We start from the raw sequence: 19,092 nt of genomic DNA, 5'->3' as shown, positions 1-19,092 counted from the left end.
ATATATATATAAAATATATGAAGTCCACTCAAAACCATTCTTGTTATTCCCAAAATATTCCCATAGGAAGTTTTCTGGTTCTTTTGAAATCTATACACATTATTAGTTTTTCCCTTCTCTGTTTGTTCACATAGGAAAATGTAAGGAAAAGAACTAGTAACTGTCAACTTGATTTTTTTCATAGCATTTAGAATGTGCAATAGTAATTCAATGTATAAAAAAATAATATTCCTGGAAGCTCTTAGTACATTTCTCCCACTCTTAACTAATTTGCTTCTGAAAATCTTTCATGCATTCTTATTACCCAATGAATAATTAAAATGACCATCTAAGATTTATTACTAAATATAGAGGAATAAGAAGAGGAAAAAATATTTATGCAGGAAGATAAAGGAGAAACACATAAGAAATGTGAAATGGAAAACTTTAAAAGAATTACTAGGATGGGTTTGTTTCCATTACAGAAAGATACATTTCATTGAAAGGATGTTTTTTTCTAGAGAAGTGGAGAGAAAACAGGAAGAGTTTGAGATATGAAAATTAAGTTATAGTGAAACTGTAAAATAACTGGAAGCACTTATATTTTATACTTTGGATTTGACTCATATATAATACAGTGACCTCTTTCAGCTATTTGATATTTTATAAATTCATAAATATAAGGGGGTGGAATCTTTTAAGGCTATATCAGAACATTGTTTATAACATCTATTTGTTTTCAATATTTCATTGTATGACCTGTGGAAAAAGAAAAATTGCTTTAAAAATATAAACAAAAACATGGCCTTCAGGTGTTTTATAATCTTACCTAATCTACCTCTTTCTTTTCATTTGTTGCTCCCAAACTTCCATTACCCTGAATGTAAACTTCTCCCATTTTATTTCTTCAAAATTACACATCTTCTATGATTGTTCAGAAAATTCTCAAACTCTTTGTCCCAGCTCTAATGTCACCTTCTCCATAATTTAATAGTCTTTGAGCATTTTCTTATGATAGTATTTATAATTTTGAATTATAATTCTTCTTTACACATTTGTTTCCTTCATGAAGAGGGCAATATCACTAATCTTTGTATCGTGAGTGCTTGTGTAGTGCCTGACAATACATGATCAGTAAATATCTTTTGGGTGAATAAATTAAATAACACCACAATCTTCTTCATGTATGCCTTCAATTTTTCTGTGCTACTTTTGAGCTTCATCTCGAAAATCAGAGATATAAGAAACTTCAAAAGCCCCTGTGTGTCATTGAAAGTTACAAAGATCTCTGTTTTACTACTCTACACTCTAATCTTTCTTTTCAATGAAAGTTCAAGCACAAACACCAACTATATTGGTGTCTGGATACTCATCACTATTTTTTTTTTTTAATTTAATTTTATTTATTTATTTATTTTTTGGCTGTGTTGGGTCTTCGTTTCTGTGCGAGGGCTTTCTCTAGTTGGGGCAAGCGGGAGCCACTCTTCATCGCGGTGCGCGGGCCTCTCACTGTCGCGGCCTCTCTTGTTGTAGAGCACAGGCTCCAGACGCGCAGGCTCAGTAATTGTGGCTCACGGGCTTAGTTGCTCCGCGGCATGTGGGATCCTCCCAGACCAGGGCCCGAACCCGTGTCCCCCGCATTGGCAGGCAGACTCTCAACCACTGCGCCACCAGGGAAGCCCTCATCACTGTTTTTAAAGTGTTACCTTGATGAAGTAGTGCTTGTTAAACATATAGCCTTTTTCGTCTTCCTTTTAGTTCTACAAGGTAAATGATAATTGTATATCTCTTTTCTGCTTTTCCCTGTTCTTTTACATGAAGTACTTGCTCATCCTCTCAGGTTTTAGGTGATTATACAGCAAGATTAATTTTGTGCAAGGATTCCTACTTCCAGTTGCAGAAGTAATTGTATCTCTTTGCAGAGTACTTGACTTTTCTTTATGAGGCTATGACTGTGATATAGGTCAATCATTTGGGTTCATTACTGTTAGGAAATCATTTTGTCTCTATATAAAGAAGAAAGTTACTTAATAGCTGTGAACAGAATAATCTATGTGAGAAAAATATTCACTTAAAAATTTAAGAATATAAATGCTCTTCTCAAAGAAATGAAAGCACTTATTTTTCCCTTAATTCTATGAGCAACATTTTAGCTATTTCCTATTTTCATTTGTCCCTATCTTTCTTTCTCAAATTATTGAGCACCTACTTCTACCAAAACTAAACAGATGAAAAAAGTTAAAAAAAAGAAAAAAACTTGAGAAGATTTTTTTTTTAAGATTGAAAAGAAAACCATGTGCTGATTGAATTGGCAATAGTTATCAGAGTTTCAAATTGGATGTTGACAAAGTTGAATTCCTAAATATAACCATTCATTCTTTTGACAGTAAGTGAAAATGTCCTCCTCTGTAAATTAGTAAACACTCATTCTGGTTATACATTTCAGTTTCTTTTGAGTTTGATGAATTAGTACCATAAATTAAGTCAATTTGGGAACTCACTGTTATATACATGTGTGTGTGCGTGCGTGTGTGTGTATAAAAGTTTTTCCTTAATAGGATTCTGACAAGAAACAAATGTTATGTTATAGTCAGAGGAGTAATTAAAGAGAATTTTAAGAAGTGATGAGGTATTGATGGAGTTAAGAGAGCTAATAAGTTTTGATGCCCCCAGGATTTAACAAGAGTAAAGCTATTGCCACCACTATCCTGACGAAGCAAGAGAAGGCAGCTGTTACAGCAACCTCAGAGGGTACTGAAATCATGGGGACATCTAAAAAGAGCTGTGGTGTTTGATACAGGTAAGACAACCACCTGTCCAATGATTATTGGCTGTGGAGGAGGTTTCTGAGGCAATAAATACCAAAACCTCTCTCTGTCTCCATCTTCTGCTAAAGCCTCCTACAGGCCAGAATCTACTGGCAAATAGTCTATAGAGGTCAGCCTCCTGAGACACACAGCAGGGAGGGGAAGGATGGTGAGTTGAGCTAAAATATCCCATAGAAGTTTATAGGCATACATTCTTACCTTACAAAGAAATACCTTAGAGGTAAGGTAAGGTAAGGTAAGAAATACCTCTTACTTTACCTTACAAACACACTCTTACAACAAAGAACACAGTTCTCATGTTGAAAATGTTAATGATTTTCGGATTTAATTTCCGTCTCCTTGGCCAGTCCTTAAGTTGATACTTTTGTACACTGTAGGTCAGTGATAAAAGGTGAATAAGGACTGCTTTACCATAAATCCTGCAATCAAATTTTAAATATGTCCCTTCACATTTGAAAGGTGTAGGCACTGAAGTTTGGCAAGGATAGGAATGTCTCCATCAGATAATCTTTAGATACAAATGTAACAAATTTAGAAAAAAATTTCTGCAGAGCTAGATTGGAATGGGGGATTTAAAAACTCCTAAAATGTGCAAGTTGATGGTCTCACATAAGGGAGGGTGGTGAGCTAAATTTATCTATTCCTATATAGTCATACTCAGAGAAGTACCTGGCATACACTAAGCTTACAGTATCTGTTACATTTAACATAATAAAATATTGGTTTTTTCAGTGCTCTCACTAGCTTTCTCTGTAGGCTTAGGCAAGTCACCTTCTATTCAGCATCAATTTCTTTGTCTATCAAGTGGGATTAGTACCCATCGTGTAAGGTTATCTCGAGAATTTCTAACGATTATAACTTGAATCACGCAGTTCTGCCATTTTTTAAGATCACAAATATCAGTGATTTCATGTGGCTCCACATAATTTATTGTGAATCTCCTTTGTAAATTCTAACGTGGAAAAGTTAAAACTTAATAGGAGCTTTCATTTCATTTTTAATCTTTTCAAATAATCTTAGATATCAGAATTTTAGAGGCTAAAAAGCAAATGTTATTTCCTTTTTTCATTCTTCTATTTATAAAAGCTATTAATCATTAACATTAATTGAATATTGTTTATGTGCTATGCCCATTGCTAGAGATATCAGTTTTTATTTTTTCATGATACAGGAAATTGAAGTTGTAGAAAGATGTTTTCTTTATGAATCAATAGGGGATTTTACAGTTGAATAGAAAAAAAAAAAAAATCACAGCATCTAAACATTTTCTCCCTTACCTGATGCAGGAAAATGTTGCCCAGTATGCTCACTAACCATCCCCTGTCTGCTAGCATTTAGGTCTCCAAACCTGGTACATTTCAATTCATTGGAATTTTACTCACTAAATGTAATTGTCATAGTCATGCTTCCTTGAGATTACGGTTTAATTGGCATTTAGGTGTTTTTGAACTATTTAGCCACAAATTTACAGAAAGATCTTAATTTACTCTCATGGAAAGAAATTTATATTAACCATGACTAGACCAGTAAATTTATTTATTTATTTATTTTAATTTATTAATCTATTTTTTGGCTGCTTTGGGTCTTAGTTGCAGCACACGGGATCTTCATTGTGGCACGTGGGATCTTTCGTTGCAGCACACAGGCTTCTCTCTAGTTGTGGCGTGCTGGTTTTCTCTTCTCTAGTTGTGGTGCGCGGGCTCCAGAGTGCTTGGGCTCTCTAGTTTGCAGCACACGGGCTCTCTAGTTGAGGTGCGTGAGCTCAGTAGTTGTGGCGCACGGGGTTAGTTTCCCTGCGGCATGTGGGATCTTAGTTCCCCGACCAGGGATTGAACCTGCGTCCGGTACATTGGAAGGCAGATTCTTTACCACTGGACCACCAGGGAAGTCCCTAAACCAGTAAATTTAGCTTTGAGACAGAATCCTTAGTTTCTAATTACTTTCAGTCACCTTTTCCGCATCATCAACCTTCTGCAAATGCCTGCGCAAAGTGCTATGAGAGCAAGATTGGTGGCAACTAATTTTTCTGGTTAAAGAAAGGATGTGATGTGACAGTGTTTCTAAAAGTTTACTTTCTGCAGAAACGAAAGTGATCTCATTCTTGTTATTGGGATATTTTTAATAATACAGTTTCTAATTTGTAAAACAGAAGGACATTGTAAAATTTTCTTCATGCTCAGTTGCTTTTGGATTACTTAAAGCGTAAGTTGTGTTTCTACAGCCCATAGGCCAGATATTGTCCACTGCCACCTGTTTTTGTAAACAGAATTTTACGGCAACATAGCCACATGCCTCTGTTTATTTATTATCTATAGCTGCTTTCACACGACAATGGCAGCGTTTAGTACTTGTGACAACCAGACATGGTATGGCCCACAAAGCTTAAATTAGTTACTATTTGGCTGTTTACAAAAAAAGTCAAACTCTGTCTTGAAGTTGTGAGTTACAAAGATAAGAACAGGAGTAAGGCCTTTGACACTTTAGAGCTATCTTAGGAGCTTTCGTTCACACCCAGATCATATTCAGAATTCTGATTTAAATTTTGAACAGCAAAATTATTGTTGATCCACAAAAACTTGCTGCATTTAGAGCTATTTTTAATTTTTATGAGTCCTATTAGGTCAAATAAAGTATCATTAAATAATTTAATTCTAGCATGGTGCCTTACGTATATTTACTAATGTTTCATTCTTGAGTCCATATTTGAGTGCTTATATGTACTAGGTACTGGGAATATATAAGGTGAAAAACACACCTCCATCCCTCAGTATTTTCACTGCCTTGGTGAGATGAACAAAAAAAAACAATTGAAAACTGTGATTAAATACTACACTAAAGATAATTACAAAGGGTTCTACAAGCCCATACAAAGTGAATCTAACTCAGTCTGCTTGGGGATGGTAAGGCCTGGTGGGAAATGAGAGTCAGCAAAAGTGTTTGTGCCTGAGCCTTCAAAGAGGATGTATCCTAAATATGTTTCAGACTTTCTTCACTACATAGATAATATAATTTTTTAGAACATATATAATTTCTTAGTGTAAATCCATTGGTGAGTTCTCATGTTGGAAAGGTCTCCTGTATCTATGGTCTGTTGAAATTCCAGTATCATGTTTTCCTTTTCCACCTTTGGCTTTTAAGCAGCATGATGGTTAATTTTATGTGTCAACTTGTCTGGGTCATGGGATACACAGACCTTTGGTCAAAATTATTTTTAGATTTTCTATGGGTGTTTTTTTTTTGGATAAGATTAGCATTTAAATTGCTAGATTGAGCAATACTGATTGCTGTCCCTTATGTGGGTGGGCCTCATCTAATCAGTTGAAGGCCTGAAGAATAAAACCCTCCCTCCTTTGAGTATGAGAGAATACTTCTGCCTGATTGCCTTCAAATTTGGACTATAATAAAGGTCTCTCTCCCTCCCTTTTCCTCTCTCTCTCTCACAGATATACAAAATACACATATAGAATGAGATATAGCTCTATGTATCTCCTAGTGTTTCTGTTTCTCTGGAGAATCCTGACTACTACAGGCAATTATAGCTTTCTTATTTGGTATTTGAATATGTTTTGAATATGTTGTATGCCATGAATCATGTTGTTTCAAGTTGTAAATGCTCTTTTTACTGAGCTCAGATTTGGCTGCTCACTGCTCAAAAGCCAATAATTCGAGAGGCAAATGTCAGTAGAAAGGACAGGTGTTTTAATCAGAAAAGCTGGCAATCTGGAGAGAGGGTAGACCAACTCTGAAGATTCTGCTCAGCCATGACAATTTTTAAAGGGAAAAATGGAGGGGGAAGAATTTCATTTGCGAAATGGAATACTGCCTGCCATATCAGTAAACAAAGGATGTCACAGTCATCAGTGATTACAGCCACTAGCCTATGTTGAGCTGGTGAGCCCTAAGAGAACTCAGGAAGAAAAAGAATACCTGCCATCTAGCAGCCTTCAGACTGCAGCCAGTCCTGACCTGAGCCCTGAGGAAAATCAGGATGTGAGAACACAGGATACTGGCCCCAGATAGCTGAGGTGCATATCAAAGGAAAGATTTCAGGGAACCCAGACTCTTGCACCTTCCCATATATAGAAAAGCGCTAAATTCCTTAACTTGAGTTATCTAGTTTTCTTTTATTAACAGTAATCTTTTTTTCCTACTACCTGCCCTTTGTTGCAAAACTCCTATATATCCTGGTTTCCCACCTTGCCTCCTCGAAGCAGTTCTCTCAGGGTTACTTGAGATGTTGCCTCCCGGGCTTGAAGTCCTAAAAATTTCTGTTGAATAAAAGAAAACTCTCAACTTTTTGGTTGTGAATTTTTTTTTTAGTCAACACAGTGAATCATCGAGGCAGGAAGTTGGGTTCCGCATCATTCTCCATTGCAGGCAGACAGGCTGACTCTCTCTTCAGATGGTATCTTGCCCACGTGATCTGCCTGCAGGATTCCTTAGGGGGCTGTTGAGGATAGAGTTCTTTAACTACTAAATTCTTCATTCTTACGTCTTTTTATCGAGGAAGAGAATCAACAGGTTAGATAAGGCATGGTGTGCATTCAGGAAAGCATAAGTTAGGAGTTAGGTTAAATCGCCTAGTGATCTCATCCCTATAATTAGGTTTTAAAGGTTAGAGGGGGACAGAAATAAGCAAACAGGGAAGGGACAAAAGAGCTGCTTTCACTCTGAGGAGAAGAAGAGAGGAAATTAAGACTAAAGTTTAAAGCTGTCCCTTTATAGGAAGAATATGCATTAGCAACATGGAGATAACATTGTGGTCTCCTTGACCAATGTGAAACACAAGTAGACAAAGCAATGGCCTGGTTGTAACTGACCGTGTCCCTAGTATTAGAGAATCTGTGCTGGAGTTAAGTTTGTAGGGGAGCAAAACTTGCCTCCCCAAAATGTCTCTTTGGCATGCAGATTATTTTGAGCTGAAAACAATCAAGGTCCTAAAGACTCAAGAGGAACCTTTGACCTTATCCCTAACTGCCTAAAAGAGTGTAGACGGAGGACCTGTTCCTGGAAGGGAGCTATCACTCTGGATAACTACAGTATGAACTAGGTGTGGCAGACAGGGAGGAACCTAGCAAAGCCTGTTTGCTAAAATTCCTCTCTGTGTCCCATTGTCTCTGCATGCCTCAGCAAATACTTGTTTACCAAACATTTGCTTTTCTATTTCCATGTCAGTTGCCTACCTCCCCTTTGATGTCCCAAACCACTATGGCAACATTCTCTTTTGTCTTCAGCTGAAGATGATTTTTAAGGTGAGGGTTCCAGCCATTCTGGCAAGTTACTCAGTTTTCATGGGTCTCTCCTGTGTATACATGTTATTAAACTTTTGTTTGTTTTTCCCCTGTTAATCTGCCCCATGGCAATTTAATTCTTAGACTAACCAGAAGAACCTAGGAGGGTAGAGGAAAATTTCTTCCTCTCTGACAAGTTTATTCCTTAAGGATATTTAATCAAAATAGTTTACGTTAAAAGATTCATATCATTTAGGTCTACATTGATAATGTCCACATTATATAATATTCTGAGTTTGCTAAAAACATATTTTATAGCAGAGCATATACATTGGAAAAAAGAAGTGAGGTAACTGAAGTAATGTTTAATGTAATTTATCATGGTGATAAATTGATCATGCTCATAAAAATGCATATCCTCTACTACTACTAGGATAATTAGGGCAGATATTTACTGATTAAATATTCCATAACTTGCTTTAGTTCTTTTCAACATGTAAAAATATACATATCACAAGATTATAGAAATCTAGTTTTTACAGCATGATTCCACATCTGGGCAATTTCTTGACATGGTAAGACTTTGTATAGCCAATATTTATTGGCTTTTACTGTAAGCCCTAAAATTGTTGATAACCAGTTTAACACTGCAAGTGGCAAATGGGTGTGTTTGTGTGCTATTTTGTACTCTGTTTTGCTTTTGCAGATTATAACTTTGGATAACTTAATCCCTTTAAATTAAACAAATTCACTTGTTTAGATTTCTAGAACTAACATTGTGCTGGGAAAACTTGGTTTCTTCTCTCATCTTGCTCTTTTCCAATTCCATAACATTGCAAAAGCTGTAGACTAAAATTTCTGGGCTCAGCTTCCTCATCTGTAAAATAAGGGAGTTGGATGAGGTGATCTCTAGAGCCTCGTTTAATCTAAAATTCTGCTGCTTTAATTTATTTTTATGCCTAATTTGTTCAGCTTTGTCCTGCATTTATCAAATTTGTCAGACAATGGTAAAATAGCATCCTTTTAAATGCATTTTTATGTACATATACTGATAATTCAGTATAGAGTGGTCTCAATCATCTGCAAGTCTCTTTGAAAATAGTATATTACTTTGCTGAATTAGGGTAACAGGTGCTTCATTTCTCAATTTTGCTTCAAGTAGCTACTTCTTAACATTTATGTTCTGTTGATCTCTTATGTGTAGATTAACACACAACAAAATAAAATAATTGGTATTGCCTTTGCTATACATAAGTCATCATTCTTTCCATTTTTAAGGTCACTGTAATTTATTTACTTGTAGTTGTACTCTTCACTGAAATATGTATGCTATGCCTCCTCAATTGTTTTTTATCATCCTGCTATTCAGTTATTTTCAAATTTCTTAGTACAAAAAGAAACTATGTGGATTTTTAATCTTGAAATTCCAGCAAAATAACAAAAAGCAAGAAGACTAGCATAAATGAAATAAACATCAAATTATTGAGGCAGGAAAATTTAACAACATGATCTAAACTAAGAACCGATTGCAAGTGTGGTACATAAAATAGTCACTTTTATACTTTTATGAATTCTTATTTCTCAGCACGCTATGAAAATTATTTCACTGGTAAATTCTGTCTAGCAACACCCCTCCCCACATATTCTCTATTATGCATAGACAAGGAGAATTAAAGGGTAAGCTACCTTGATTGGCAAAATGGTACCCACAAATATAATTACACATACACACATATTCATAAACTCCTTAATCCCCTTTATTCAGATTGAAGTTATTTATTTCAGTATCATGCAGATACAGACTATTTGAAGAAAATACTACAGAGATGTAATGCTTCTTTTCAATACTTGCAAGAATTTCACTTTTTCAGGAAAACCTCATAACAGTCAATCTCATAGCATCATGTACTTTGCAGTACATTCTAAAAATTGTAACTCCACATTCATTACTGCAATCATATTTGATTATCTGCCTTACCTCTAGCCTCTGAGTTCCACCTAAGCATGGAGTATTTCTGATTTTGGTCATCATTGTATTCTCTTCATCAAACTTGTTGCCTGGATGATGAGCTCAATAATTATTTATCAGATGAGTAAAGGAATGTATGGTTCCAAGGACAGGGTTCAGTAAAAATGGATGGAATTAAAAGGAAATTGAATATCTTATCAGTAAAAAAAATATTTTTGTAACACATAAATATTAGACAAAAGGTAATTCATTATTTCATTATCCTCCTGTCCATCAAACTTGAGGAATGAGTTCATGCAGTGGGTGGGAGACGGGTCAAGATATCTTCTAAAATTGCTTCCAGGTTAAGATTGTGTCCTACAAAAATGCATATTTAATAAGAGTTACTGGATCAAAATTATGTGAATGAGATATAATAATTTGTATTTCCAATATATTTTAAGTATTAATAAAGACATTTTCATGTTTTCTCACAAACCAGTTTTATTTTGAATTCTTTTGGAAATATTGCAGGAAGAGTAAGCACATTTGTTTATGTTTGTCTCTAATGTGAACACCTGAAACCATTTTTCCCCAGTACATGAAAAATATATTCAGAGCAACAAAACAGGATGTGAGTTCTTGTTAGACAAGGAATTCTTTTATAAGATACAAGTAATTCATTATAGAATATTACTAACTTGATACATAGAATTATTCATTAGATAATGCAGATATTTGTTACTGTTGTCTTCTTAAGAAATTAAATGAATATAAATATAGAATCAGGAAAATATTAAGAGTATAAAATTTGACAAATATTCAGTTTCTGACTCTGCCATTCATATGAAGCCTTGAAAAAGGCTCAGTTTGTTTATTTATGAGACAAAGTTCATAATAGAATCAACCTACTAGGTTACTACAAAGATTAATTAAGAATATAAGAAAATGTATGTAAAGGTTTAATAAAATTACTCCATAAGTTATAATTTTAATAAGAGGAGCATAATTTTTATAATCAAAAAGCACCATCTCACTAAAATATAAAACTCAAAGCACCTTAAAAGCCTTTCTCTTCTCCTGATGCAGGAGTAACACACATAGCAGTTTTCTCAGGAGAAGGAGGGGCAAGAGATTGGTTTTTTCATGATTTCCTAGCTCTCCATATTGATATCTTCACATATTAGCTGAATTTCTGGCCTCTAGAAGTGGAAGGAATGGTGAGGAACTTTTACTTGGTTGGTTCAGTAATGATCCTACATTGAGGTCTATGGTTATAGTAGACATACAACTACTGGTCATTCTCTCCTGAGATAGACCCTTCCTCAGAGACTCTCTGCTCTCTCCTTGAAGATGTCATATGCAGTTCTCTTTAATTTTTAAAACATTTATATGTTTATGTTCCCCTTTTTTAAACCACACTGAGATATGATTGACAGACAAAAGCTGTGTACATTTAATGAATCCAACTTGATAAATTTGGAAATAAATATACACCTAAGAAACAATATACACCTAAGAAACAATCACCGTGATCAATGCTGATAAACATATCCATCACTTCCAAAAGTTTCCTCGGGCCTTTATTTTTTTCTGTGATAAGTAGAGTTAATGTAAAACCTACACTCTTAGCAAATGCCTAAGTAAACAGCATAGTATTGTTTAACTATAGATATTATGGTAGACAGTAGATCTCTGAAACTTATTCATCTTGCCTAACTGAAACTTTGTATCCTTTGAGTAATACCTACCTGTTTTCCACTTCCCCTTGCTAAGCACCATTCTACTTTGAATCCATGAGTTTGATTATTTTATATTCCTCATATAAGTAGGATTATGTAGTAGTTGTTCTTTGTCTGGCTAATTTTACTTAGCATAATGTCTTTCAGGTTCATCCATGTTGTCTCATATGGCAGAATTTCCTTTTTTATGGCTGAATAATATTCCGTTGTATGTATTTTCTTTATCCATTTTCTTTAGTCATTCATTTTTCCTTGAATGTTTACATTGCTTCCATGTCTTAGCTATTGTGAATAATACTGAAATGAACACAAGAATGCAGGTGTATCTTTGAGACTCTGATTTCAGTCCCTTTGGATAAATACCCAAAAAGTGGGATTGCTGGATCATATGGTAGGTCTATTTTTCATTTTTTGAGGAATCTCCATATTGTTTTCCAAAGTGGCTACACCAAATTATATTCCACCAAGACTGTACACGTTTTCTTTTTCTTCCATATCCTCACCAGCACTTGTTATCTTTTGTTTTTTATAACAGCCATCCTGAGAGGTGTAAGGTGATAACTCATTGTGGTTTTAATTTGCATTTACCTGTTGACTAGTAATGTTGAAACATTTTCATGTAACTCTTGGCCATTTGTGCACCTTCCTTGGAAAAGTTTTCTGAGGTCCTTTGCTCATTTTTGACAGGGTTATTTGATTTTTTGCTATTGAGTTGTATGAATTAATTATAAATTTTGGATATTAACTCTTTATTAGTTATGGTTTTCAAATATTTTCTCCCAAACCATAGGTTACCTTTTCATTCTGTTGACTGTTTATTGCACTGTGCAGAAGCTTTTCAGTTTGATGTAGTTTCACACATCTATTTGTGCTTTTGTTTGCTGGTGCTTTTGGTGTTACATCCAAAAAATCATCACCAAAGTCAAGGTCAAGAAAAATTTTTTCCTATGTTTTCTTCTTGGAGTTTTAGAGTTTCAGGTCTTATATTCAAGTTTTTAATCCATTTTGAATTGAATTTTGTGTATAGTGTAAGAAAAGGGCTCAATTTCATTCTTTTGCATGTGGATACCTAGTTTTTTCAACACCATTTGAGGAAACTATCCTTTCCCCATTGTGTATTCTTGGCCACTTGTTAAATATCAGTTGACTGTGTATGCATAGATTTATTTCTGGGCTCTCTATTCTCTTCCATTGTTCTATATGTCTATTTTTATGCTAGTACCAAACAGTTTTGATTATTGCAGGTTGTAATATGTTTTGAAATATGAAAGTGTGATGACTCTAGCTTTGTTCTTCTTACTCAAAATTGCTGTGACTATTTAGAGTATTTAATTTAGTGGTTCTATATGAATTTTAGGATTGTTTTACAGTGTAAAAATGCTACTATGATTTTGATAGGATTGCATCGAATCTGTAGACTGCTATGGGTACTATGAGCATTTAAAAAATATTAATTCTTCCAAACTAGGAATACGGGATGTCTTTCCATTTACTTGTGTCTTGTTAAATTTCTTTCATGAATGTTTTATGTGGTTATCAGTGTATCAGTTCTTCACCCATTTGGTTAAGTTTATTCTTAAGTATTTAATTTTTCGTTGCTATTGTAAATGGAATTTGTTTTCTTGATTATTTTTTAGATAATCTATTGTTATTGTATTGAAAGAATGGTCCACCATATGCAACTCAATAAATATTATATACCACATTAGCAGAATGGAGGATAAAAATCGCACATTCATATTAGTACATGAAGGTAAAGCATTTGATAAAATTCCACACATGTCCACGGCAGAAACTATCAACAAATCAGTGCAGAAGAAATTTGTCTCAATATAATAAAGGCCATATGTGAAAATACCACAACTCATATCATACTCAATGGTGAAAACTAAAAGATTTTCCTTTAAGATCAGAAAATAGGCAGGTAGGCTCATTTTCACCAATTCTATTCAGTAGAGTACTGGAAGTCCTAGGCAGATCATTTAGGCATCAGAAAGTAAAAGAGACAAAACACGTCAAAATCAAAAAGGAAAAAGTAAAATTATCTCTTTTTGAAGATATGTTTATATCATATGTCTATTCATATTTTAAAGACTCCACAAAAATACCATTAGAACTAATAAGTGAATTCAGTAAAGTTTTAGGATATATAGAATCAACATACCATAGTTCTCTTTTAAAGGTTCATATTATTGGTTGCTTTCCACTCCCTCATTTATCTCTTGGAATTTGTCAGGTCTCCGTTTGGTTGCATTAATTCATTGTTACTAGGAATCCCTTTCTTTTTTTAAGATTTTAATTTTTTAGAGCAATTTTAAGTTTACAGCAAATTGAGAGGAAGGTACAGAGATTTCCCATATACCCCTTTTCCCCATGTGTACATAGCCTCATCCACTATGATCATTAATCACCAAAGTGGTACAATTTTTACCAGGATGAACCTACATTGACACGTTGTAATCACCCAAAGTCCATGGTTTACATTAACGTTCACTCTTGGTATTGTACATTTTATGGGTTTGAACAAATGTATAATGGCATATATCCATCATTATAATGTCATACAGAGTATTTTCAATGCCCTAGATATCCTCTGCTCTCTGCCTACTCATCCCTCCCATACCTAGAAACTACTGACTTTTTAATATCTTCACAGTTTTGCCTTTTCCAGAATGTCCTATCTTTGGAGTCATATAGTATGTAGCCTTCTCAGATTGGCTTCAACCATTTAGTAATATGCATTTCAAGTTCCTCCATGTCTTTTCATGGCTTGATAGTTCATTTCTTTTTAGTACTCAGTGCTATTCTGTTGTCTGGATATACCATAGTTTATTTATCCATTTACTTACTGAAAGACATCTTGGTTACTTCCAAGTTTTGGCAATTATGACTAAAGTTACTATAAACATCTATGTACAAGTTTTTGTGTAGAAATAAGTTTTCAGCTCCTCTGGGTAATACCAAGGAGTGTGATCACTGGATCACATGGTGAGAATATGTTTAGTTTTGTATGAACCATCAAACTGTTTTCCAAAGTGACCGTACTATTTTTCATTTCTACCTGCAGTGTATGAGAGTTCTTGTTGCCCTACATCTTCATCATTTGGTGCTGTCAGCATTCTGGATTTTGGACATTAAATAGGTGTGTAGTGGTATCTCATGGTTTTAATTTGCATTTCCCTGATAACATATGATTTGGAGCATCTTTTCATGCATTAATTTATCATCTGTAATCTTCTTTGGTGAAATGTCTGTTAAGGTGTTTGGCCCATTTTTTAATTCAGGTTTTTTTTTATTGTTGAGTTTTAAGTGTTCTTTGTATATTCTGGATAATAGTGTTTTATCAGAAGTGTCTTGCAAATATTTTCTTCCAATCTGTGACTTGTCTTCTAATACCCTTAATATTATCTTTTGCAGAATACAAATTTTTAATTTTGATCAACTCCAGCTTATCAATTATTTCTTTCATGTATTGTGTCTTTACTGTTGTACCTAAAAAGTCATCCCTATATCCAAGGTCATCTAGATCTTCTCCTATTTTATCTTCTAGGAGTTTTGTAGTTTTGCATTTTACATTTAGGCTTAAGGTCCATTTTAAGTTAACTTATGTGAAGAGTGTGAGGTCTGTGTCTAGATGAATTTTTTTGGCATGTGGATGTCCAGTTGTTCTAGCACCATTTGTTGAAGAAAGTGTCTTTGCCTCATTGTATTGCCTTTGCTCCTTCATCATAGGTCAGTTGACTACATATTTTAGGCCTATTTCAGGACTCTCTATTCTGCTCCATTGATCTATGTGTCAGTTCTTTTGCTAATAGCACACTCTTGATTACTGTAGCTTTATAATAAGTCTTGAAGTTAAATAGGATCAGTCCTTCAACTTTGTTATTCATTTTCAACACTGTGTTGGTTATTATAGGTCTTTTTCCTCTCCATATAAACTTTAGAATCACTCTCTCAGTATTCATAAAGTGACTTGATGGGATTTTGATCAGGATTGTATTAAATCTATACATCAATTTGGGAAGAAATGACATCTTGACAATATTGTCTTTCTATCCATGAACATGAATGTATCTCCATTTATTAGTTATTCTTTGATTTTATTCATCACACTTTTATAGTTTTATTCATCTAGATCTTATAGTATTTTGTTAAACCTAAGTATTTCATTTGGGGTATAATATAATAATAGTATAACATAATGATTTATATTATTATAACATGATAATATAAATGGTATTGTGTGTTTACTTTCAAATTCCACTCTTTCATTGCTGGTACACAGGAAAGCAACTGATTTTTGTATATTAACCTTACATCCTGCAACCTGCTATAATTGCTTTTTAGTTCCAGGAACTTTTTGTTGATTCTTTCAGATTTTCTTTATAGACTGTCATATCATCTGAGAACAAAAACAGCTTTAGATTCCCCTTCACAATCTGTTTACCTTTTATTTTCTTTTCCAGCTTTATTGCATTAGCAAGGACTTGTAGCACAATGTTGAATAAGAGTGATGAGAGGGTACGTTCTTGTCTTGTACCTGATCTTAGTGGAAAAGCTTTGAATGTCTCACCTTTGAGTATAATGTTAGTTGTAGGCCTTTTTTTTTTTTTTTTAATTTTATTTATTATTTATTTATTATGTTTATTCTTGGCTGTGTTGGGTCTTCACCTCCGCGCGAGGGCCCCCTCCAGCTGCAGCGAGTGGGGGCCACTCTTCATCGCGGTGCACGGGCCCGTCACTATCGCGGCCTCTCTCGCTGCGGAGCAGAAGCTCCAGACGCTCAGGCTCAGCAGTTGTGGCTCACGGGCCCAGCCGCTCCGCGGCACGTGGGATCCTCCCAGACCAGGGCCCGAACCCGTGTCCCCTGCATTGGCAGGCAGACTCTCAACCACTGCGCCACCAGGGAAGCCCCTGTAGGCCTTTTGTAGATAGTATTTAACATGTTGAGAAAGTTCCTCTCTATTCCTAGTTTACTAAAAGTTTGTGTCATGATTGGGTATTGTATCTTGTCAAATACTTTTTTGTCATCTATTGATATGATCATGTGATTTTTCTTTTTCACCCTGTTGATGTGATGGATTACATAAATTGATTTTCAAATATTGAATCAGCCTTGCAGTACTGTAATAAATCCCATTTGATTGTGGTGTACAACTATTTTTATACATTTTTGGATTTGAATTGCTAAAATTTTGTTTCATATTTTTGCACCTATGTTCATGAGATATATTGGTCTGTAGTTTGCTTTTCTTGTAACTGTTTTTGGTACTACATAGTACCAAATGCTGACCTCATAGAATGAATTAAAAAGTTTTCCCTCTGCTTCTATACTTTGAAAGAGACTAGAGAGAATTGGTACCATTTCCTCCTTAAATGTTTAGTTGAATTCACCAGTGAACCCATTTGGACTTTGTGCTTTCTGTTTTAGAAAATAATTAATTCAATTTGTTAAAAGATACAGGCCTATTCAGATCATCTATTTCTTTTTGTGTTAATTTTTTCATATCATATCTTCCAAAGAATTGGTCCATTTTATCTATGTTATCAAATTATAGGCATAGAGTTTTTCATAGTATTCCTTTATTAGCTTTTTAAATTCCATGGGATCTGTAGTGATATCCCCTTTTTTATTTCTGATACTAACATTTTTCATCCTCTTTCTTTTTTTTTTTAATTAGCTTAGCTAGATGTTTATTGTTTCTATTGATCTTTACAAAGAACGAACCAGCTTTTGGTTTCACTGATTTGTTTTTTTCTGCTGATTCACTCTTACCAGTTTGATGATTTCTGCTGTGTTATTATATATTTTCTTCTGCTTACTCTTTTTATATTCTTTTTGGCAGCACAGTGAATGTCCCTTATTTTTACTATTTGTAGAAAACTGGCATTTAGATTTCAAAGTTTATATTACAAAGTTACCAGCAGCAGTTTTAGACATTTCAACAGTGCTTTTGAACTCCACTTTGTTGACATAAGCAAGGCTATTATTCCATATTCAAAAAGCAGGACTTGTCCCAGGTGGACATATTATATATCCTGTAGATATTCAGAGGCCACACTGCTCAGGACCCATGTGTGACTATGTCTTCTTCCCTTTCCTCTTCACCATCAATCATCAGTGGGGCCTGATTGATCTGCATTCTCTGCCGGGTATCAGACAATAGAAAACCCTTCAGGTGCTCCACTTCAGCGAGGGTTGATGCATTAGCATTCTTGACTGCTTCTACATCCCCTGCAAGTGGCCCGCCTTTCTTTTTGTCACTTGGCAAACCATAACCTGGATTGAAAGTTTTGCTTCTCATGGAAATATCCTTTGCAAGTTGTGCCCCTTGTCTGCCCTTGAACGTTTTCTCTGCTTCCTGGCACTCTTTAAGTTCCACCTTCTGGAAATCCAATACTCTGACTTGTGGAACTTTATAAATTACATACAGTCTGTTATACTACTTCTTTGTTAGAAGATTTCTTAAAGTACTTAGAGAAGTCAGTTATTTGAGAGATGTCAAAGAGTCCAGATCATCCAGTTCCACAAGATTATTGCTGGTGAGAATAAGTTCTGTCAGACAGGGCAGAGCCTGACCAAGTCCATCACCTATATGGTATATTCTATTGTTGTTCACTAATAATTTTTTCAGTCTTCTGACTAAAGAAAAACCACCTAGTTTCCTGATTACATTGCCAGAAAAATCAATAGCATCAAACTGGTCTAAGGTAGCACCTAGACTTTCAATGACAGGGATTTTATACTCCTGGAGGTCCAGCTCATGGCTCTGCATGGCTTTGGTGTACTGCACCGCCTGCTAGATCATCTCCATCATCAGCTTCACTCTCCTCCTCCAGTGATGTTGTGTGTCCACTGTCACACACCAGACATTCTCTTTGCTTACTTTGGAGTTAATATGGTTTTTTTTTTTTGCTAGTTTCCTAAGGTGGAAACTTAAATTATGAATATGGATCGTCTTTTCTAATATATGCATTCAATGCTATACATTTCACTCTAAGCATTGCTTTCACTGCATCCCACAAGTTTTAATTAGTTGTATTTTTTTATTTTTATTCATTTCAAAATATTTTAAAATTTCTTTTGAGATTTCTTTTTTGTCCCATATGTTACATAGAAGTGTGGTGTTTTATCTCTACATATTTGGAGATTTTCCGGATGTCTTTCTGTTATTGATGTCTAATTTAATTCTATCGTGCTCTAATTGAAATTCCATGATTTCTATTCTTTCAGATTTGTTAAGATGTGTTTCATGAATGTGACCTATTGTGGTGAACGCTCCATGTGAGTCTGACAAAAATGTTAGTTTCGCTTTTGTTGGATAAAGAGGTTTATAGAAGTCAGTTATGTCCAGTTGGCTGAA

General features: G+C 34.7%; 1 pseudogene; it reads right to left on the bottom strand.

Annotated features, from left to right (window-relative positions):
- Nucleotides 1-17,793: 17,793 nt before the first annotated feature.
- On the bottom strand, nt 17,794-18,705 carry LOC137759215 (U2 small nuclear ribonucleoprotein A' pseudogene; annotated as a pseudogene).
- Nucleotides 18,706-19,092: the final 387 nt, after the last annotated feature.

Source organism: Eschrichtius robustus, chromosome 1 (genome assembly GCF_028021215.1).
Source record: "Eschrichtius robustus isolate mEscRob2 chromosome 1, mEscRob2.pri, whole genome shotgun sequence".
Taxonomy (NCBI): Eukaryota; Metazoa; Chordata; class Mammalia; order Artiodactyla; family Eschrichtiidae; genus Eschrichtius; species Eschrichtius robustus.
Note: the sequence above shows the minus strand (reverse complement) of the source record. Positions and strands in the feature narration are given on the sequence as shown.